Source organism: Fragaria vesca, linkage group LG3 (assembly GCF_000184155.1).
Source record: "Fragaria vesca subsp. vesca linkage group LG3, FraVesHawaii_1.0, whole genome shotgun sequence".
NCBI classification, from domain to species: domain Eukaryota; kingdom Viridiplantae; phylum Streptophyta; class Magnoliopsida; order Rosales; family Rosaceae; genus Fragaria; species Fragaria vesca.
The window spans coordinates 18,731,488-18,738,642 of NC_020493.1; the positions used below are offsets into that span (position 1 = coordinate 18,731,488).

Sequence of the window (7,155 nt, forward strand, 5' to 3'; positions counted from 1 at the left end):
GCCCCAAATCTAAATACCTGAAATTCAATGGTGATGGATGAAGCCTGAATCTTCTCGTCTCCTTCTGATCGACAAAAGCTAGATATCAAATTGCAGGAAGAAACACCGTTAGCAACTTAATAATCCATTGTCACCCAAATATAAAGATTGATCAATGAACATGTTACCGCCTCAAATATGGGTAACATATTGAATCATATTAAGCATACCAAAATCTTTAGCTGTAAACCGCAGCGGAATATTCTGTTGAGAAAGCTTGAATGGGTTTGCCAAGACCGTACCCCTGCATAATTTCCTATATAAAAAAATATTAAAAAAAAAAGAACCTGCATAGTTACTTTAAACAAAGAACAGAATCAATTTATTAATAGTTTCATATACCACAAAAAAGAAGAAGAAGGATGCTCTGTCTGTATAGGCTCTCCACTGCAATCGATGCATGCATGTATGAGATTAGATGTAGCACCAACCAACAGATTAGCTTAATTTACAATTTGGCATTGTTGATCTATTCCTTAAGCCCCTCATTTGATTCTTTCTTGTCTGCTCTTTGTAAACTTTTTCCTGATAAGCGCACAAAGTTAAATCCAAAACCTATGAGAACACGATAAAATTGGACAGTAAGCTTTCAAACTCTATCAAATATGAAGCTGTATAAAAATTTCTAACTGAAAAAGGAGGCATTTGAAATTCGAAAAGCACAGATAACCCATACTAAAAAGACCCCCAAAACAAAAAAAAAAGTAGCAATCATTATAAATTATATATCTATATACACACACATTTACACACAATGCCTTGTAAACTTTCAAAATATCAAGTTCAAATAGCCAATGTTAGTTTACATTGTATCATTGTTGTATCATCTAGTTGGTAACCTTCGTCATTCTCTTGTCTAAGTATCAGGTTTCCACTGTAATTGGATAAGCAGGGTATAGGACGATTGTAAAGGTTTAAATGGATATTCAATATCTTTGAAAGAAGACAAAGTACATGTCTTTAAGGATGTTGACCAAGTGTAGTCTTCATTCCAGTACCACCAATAAGCAGAAAACCCAGAAATCCAACACACCAACTTTACATCGAAATCGAACACATAGTGGACCACAAATTGGATTATATAGCTCTTTATAATGAAAAGAAATTGACGTTGAAAAGATCACCTTAAAAACACCTTGGGATGCTTCAGAAAGCTCTCAATCTGAAATCAAATAATTTCAAAGAATCACCACCATCATGAAGAAATAAGCACAAAATTCAAAATTAGGATTCAATTTTGAAAAATTTAAACAATAAATCAGCAACAAATCAAATTACTTTACTTGGTATTGCGGGTATCGTTGTCGCCGGAGGCCCCGAGCCAACCCAGATTCGTCGGCTTCTTCCTCACACGAAAGCCCAATAACTCGGTATTCTTTGCTAGACTAATCATCTTTCTCCGAGAATCACAAAACAATGGCTGCAAGCAAGGTAGGTTTCATTTTTCGGAACCGACTGCAACCGTTATATTGCTGAAAGCCCAGAATTAGATGGAATCAAAAGACTTCGCTTCAAAATTGCAGCATCAAAATCCAATATGAAAATGAATGTAAACACTCGATAATGATGGGACAGATGAAAACGGGAAGATTAAAAGAAACATACTTAGATTTTCTACTAATTACTTGGATTATCTCAAAAAGCGAACGATACCAGAGAAGTACTCAGACTTGCCAAAATCGTAGCACCACGCCTTGTAATACTGAGCTTTAGATTTATCACAAAAACAAAACTCAAACTATCACATCAATAATATGGACTCCAATAAAGAATATACATTTTGGTTGAATAATCATATTTTTTCGATCATAACCAGCCAATATCTAGATATATATGACTTGATCATCTCTGTAAATTTTCAACCAAATTGATAAACGTTAAGACATTCAAAACTGTGATTTAAAATTACAAGAATGTACGGTTCAAGATGAACAGATTCAGTTCGTTCATTGATTTAAAACATTTTTAATACCTTAACAAAAACCAAATTAGCTGAAAATTTGCAAGGATGATTTGGTCACTTTTATATCACATTTTCACATTTCCGCCGTTCAGTGTATAGAACATAGTGTGTAAATCATTCATGCAAAGTTTCATCTAATTTGAAGATCATTTGGGCTTCCGTAATTGTGATTTACACGAACAGTTTTGTTTAAATATATTTTGATCAATTGATTCATTTAATCTAATTACTAACTTTGAAGCCTGCGCTACGCGCGTGCGTGGCTATATCCCAAAGCTGAAATGGTTTCTCTATTGTCCTGTCCAGTATAGGCAAACCCAAAAATGAGAGCATATATGGACATGGTCCAGGACTTTCGTCAAACAGCTTCGAGGAAAAAAAGGAAAAAAGTTTAGCCATGAGATGTAAAAGTTTGTTATACAATCCGCGATGGACTAATATGTACCGTCGCGTGCTAATACATCCAGATTATTAATATTCAGATATCAATATTCAGATTATTGATATTCAGATATCAATAGAATACTCAGATATCAATATATTGAAAAGCAATATATTTTCAAGCAGAGTATACCAACTGCATAAAAACTCAGATATCAATATTCAGATTGAGAAGCAAAATATTGAAAATGGCCAACCGCAACTAAACCCATCAAATTGCAGCACCCTACCAATAGGAAAAAGTGAGAACTTGCAGCCCAGGTCGCAAAGCAACAACATAACCTGAAAAATAAACCCAAAAGCAGAAATGTAGTTACTTGGAGAAATTTCATCCACAAATGAATAATTAAATCCAATATTTCAGATACCATTTAAAAAAAACATACAAACAAACATGGTATAGAGTTAAATTGCTGCGAGCCTCAATTCCTACAGACGGGCACATTTAATGCAAATGATCAAGGATAGCAATCAGATTAAGAATCACACGTGTAACACAAAAGCTACAACATCCAAGGAAGAGAGATGCACAAAAACCTACCTTTCTGATTAATACGTAAAAGCCTCACTTGCTCAAGAACACTAATCTGGGGATAGTGATCAATAATCAAATTGCAAAAAAACTCATGCAATGAGTAACTGAGGTGAATCAATCTCCAATAACCATCAGAGAAATGCAACAACAAACCATTAACAAAACACTGATATGCAAAAATAAACACTAAAACTAATGAAAAAACCAAAAAGAAAAAAGGGGATGCGATTCCTTACCTGAGAGACAAAGCTCATGTACTTGCGGATACTCCGACGCCTGAAGAGGAACACTCTTTTCAGTTTCCACTACCTCTCTCCGATTCAGTGTTTTTTTCTTCTTCGATGCCTCTCTCTCTTCCACTATAGTTTTGGAAAGCCTCTCTCTTCCACTATAGTTTTGGAAAATAAACGAAGCGGTGTGTCAACGATAGAATAGCACGGATGGCAAAACAACAGCAAAGGGTACAACAGTCAATTCGTGCTTTCAGCATTCTGGATCAAAAGGGAGTTCAATTGAGATCTATGGCTCTGATTTCTCTAACTCATTTAACAAAGGCTTCTCTATTTGCCTACCTATTATCTCAATTAGTGAATATGTGTAGCTATATCTCACAAATGAAGTAAATTCCAGAACTTAGACTGATTGAAAATTAATCAAATAAATGAACCCAAGCTTCATTTTCTAAAAAATAAAAAATAAAAAATCAGAGACATACCTCTTCTGAATCACCCATTCCAAAACAAACTGAAAGTCGACCCCTATCCGAGATCTATCCTTTTTTTTCTTTTCAGTCCGCCATCAAAATTTCTTCCTCTCTATCTGCACAATAAAATTGAGCAGACAATGCAAATAAGTTGATAATCTGACTTAAATGCTCAACAATAAAAAATAATATATAAAACCAAAAATCTAAAACGAAGATGGAATCTCCAAAACACTGTCTCTAAATCTAAACAGAGGCAATCACTTCTCTTCTGTATAGCCTACCACTTCTCTTCACATATCTTCCTTCCACCACCCCAAACAATAACGTGTTCACTAAGTTTCTGCAATATCAACAGTGACACAACTTCTAGCAGCTAACTCTTTCTTCATCATTAGCCTTTTTTGCACTTTGCTGCGGGATCTTTATTTTCGTTATTCATATGTATAATCTTAAAAGACGATAAATTTTGAGAATTTAAGCATGTACACAACACATTTATGTACAAAGTAAAAGAGTATAACAAAGGTGGATGCATTTAAGCACATGTTCTAATGTTTGCTCCCGGATGCTGGGCGGCAATAATATAATGTGTTGTATAGTTATACTGCAAAGTTAATCCTCTGCATCTACCAATTTCTTCTCCGCACACATGTTCCACAATTTAAAGATTTGAATTAGATGCAGCACTGCATACAAAAACAGAATAGGGATGAAGAAAAAGTCAAGACCTAAAGAGCAGGAAAAGAAAATTAAAACGAAACATGGAAGCACCAAATTTGTAAAAAAGGCCAAATTTGTAAATGTTAAGCTGTAAGTCACAGGCAACAGGTCACATGTAAGAAAGAACATAAAGAAGCAAAAAGGTCACAAAAGTTAGAAAAGTGAGCAGAAAATAATAGTAAAAGCAAAGGAATATGAATTTGCTTTTATACTTGTATGACATGTATGATTATACAAAGAACAATACGAATTTGCAGATAAGAACAAAAATCTTGGAACAATTCTTACCAGCTTGAGTAAAATGTTGCTGATTTTGCAACTTTATGATTTTATCTTTTTAGTTTGAAACAAAAATAGAAATAGATCATCGCAGATGCAAGAGAAAAAAAAAAATGGTGGTTCAGGGTAAAGTGAAAATTGAAAAGCAGATCTAAATATACTTAAATTGATACTGATTGAAATCTTGCCAACAGAGAACTACATGCAGTAGAAGTGTAGAACTAACCAAGACGTTTTAAGCCTAACAGTCCCACATTCGAAAATTATATGCAAACCAAGTAACTGGAGATTAGTGTTGTTAGGAAGAGCGTTTGATAGAGAAAGCATAAACTAAAGAAAAGAAGAAAAAACGCAATTTAAAGATACACATCAGATGTAACTACACATCACAAAATACAGGAACCGTGAGAGAAGAAATCAGTTAAAAGCTTTGTTTCTTCCTGGAACATAATGATTCGGATGGCACACCTAAATTAGAATGCAAGTATTAACACAATATCTACTAATCCCATAATTCCCACCTAATAGAAATTTTAACACAACATCTACTAATCCCATAATTCCCACCTAATAGAAGTATATAAAGATGTGGCAACATTATCAAAACGTTGGCCTGAAGCTACTTTATGTGGACACTGAAAATCTAAGGTGGCTTTACACTAATTGCTTTTTGCCTTTATCTAAAAAACAATACTACGTCAATGATCAAAACCACTTAATTACAAAGACCACTGATTTAACCACTACTTCTAAGTCCAACAGCTTTTTCTCCAATTTCACTTGCTCGCTGTATCAATAGTTACTATAACAGTTACAGATTTTATTTATCTGGGTTCCAGATTTCAGGGCAGGATACGATCAAAACTGCATCTCTGAATCAATCTACTTGAGCAATAATCAAGAAATTAACAAATAATCAAAAATCACTATTTGGGAAACTCAAGATTCAGTTTTGAAGAGCCCCACAATCAAAGACCAAGAAATCGAATTAGTTTACCTTATTAGACAGACTACCCGGACTGACAGTCCAGTTCCTCTCCTTCTTCCTCTGCTATCTCCTCCGTCTCTCCGGACTTTTGATCGAAAAACCTATCACATTATACACCATAATTAGGATATCTCTGATCACTAATTAACCTGCTTGAATCAAAGATTTGAAGAACCTCAGTTTGGATTTCGATAAAAGCAAGAACAGCTGCAATTACTGGGGACGGAGGTGACACTGAGTCGAGACTCCATACATGATTTGGCGCGTACGTGGGATAGAGAATTCCGGGCTGTGTTTTATTTGGGTGTTGGGCAGTCGTCAAGAAGCTGGAGCTCCGGTTATGATTCCGGTCGGGTTTGAGAAACGGATCGAGGATAGGGGTTTGGTGTGGAAGCTTAGGGTTCTGGCTCACACCGCAGTTGGGGGTTCTTTCGCTGTTCAGTTCTCTTCTCTCTTTCGATCTTGGTCTCAGTCTTCTCGATGGAATCTGACTGTGGAGCGGTGGTGAGATGAGGTTTTGTTTACACGTGTCTGAAATAAATGAAAGAGCTGAGGGATAAAACCGTCAGGTGCAGGTTACTGTTCACGTGAACAGTTAACACCCCCGCTTCGCAGAGGAGTTCTAGGGTACCAAGAAGGCAACACACTGTTCGATCTCTGTCCCCTTCTCCGGCTAAGACCTCCGACCGGCGGCGTATTCTCTCTGGCGGGAGTCATCATCCCAAACGCACTATGTGCATGCTCGATTCCGGTACCCGGAGTCCTCAAACTGCACCGACACTATGTGCATGCTCGATTCCGGTACCCGGAGTCCTCAAACTGCTCGGTGCCACTCCACCGCCTGTCTCCCAAATCCCTAGAGGCCGCTCAGTCACCGGAGTAACCGCCGCCCTAAGGCTCCTCGGCTCCGGACGAAGAACAGAGAGCGGAGAGAAAAAAGAGGGATTGAACTGATCATTTAAGGAAGCGATCTCTCTCCTCCTTCCTTTAAAAAAGGGCAGGAACGAAGAGGGTGAGGACGCATAGAGACGAAGAAAAGACGATTCGGTGAAGTTTCGAGAGAGATCAAGAGGGAGCAAGAAAAAAATAGAATACGGAGACGCAGGCCCAAGCCCGAGCGAGAGACCAGGGAGTAAAAAAAAGCCCAAACCCAACTGATACTGTTCGCGGAAACAGTAAGACGGCGCGAGACCGCATAATATCTAGTTAAATTAAATATATATATACACACTAGCTTTGAAACCCGCGCAAATAGCTTTCAAAACCCGTGCGAAGTTAAAATAGCTTCTCTATTTATATAACAGTAGCTTTGAAACCCGCGCAGATAGCTTTGAAACCCGCGCGAAGTTAAAATGGTTTCTCTATTTATATAACAGTTCTGGAATAAAAAATTTGACACATGTGCTTCCTAACTGATATGCCGAAGCTTACCAATTAACAGACAATTAGGACATGAACATATGATTTCTATTCAGAATAATGCT

General features: G+C 36.8%; 1 non-coding gene across 1 annotated transcript; it reads right to left on the reverse strand.

The window, feature by feature from the left end:
- Nucleotides 1-1,987: 1,987 nt before the first annotated feature.
- Nucleotides 1,988-6,609, reverse strand: LOC101315318. The gene is made up of 4 exons (XR_184263.1): nucleotides 5,681-6,609; nucleotides 3,694-4,370; nucleotides 3,215-3,366; nucleotides 1,988-2,725 (listed from the first exon to the last, which is right to left on the reverse strand). It is a non-coding gene; the product is annotated as an uncharacterized LOC101315318 (transcript).
- Nucleotides 6,610-7,155: the final 546 nt, after the last annotated feature.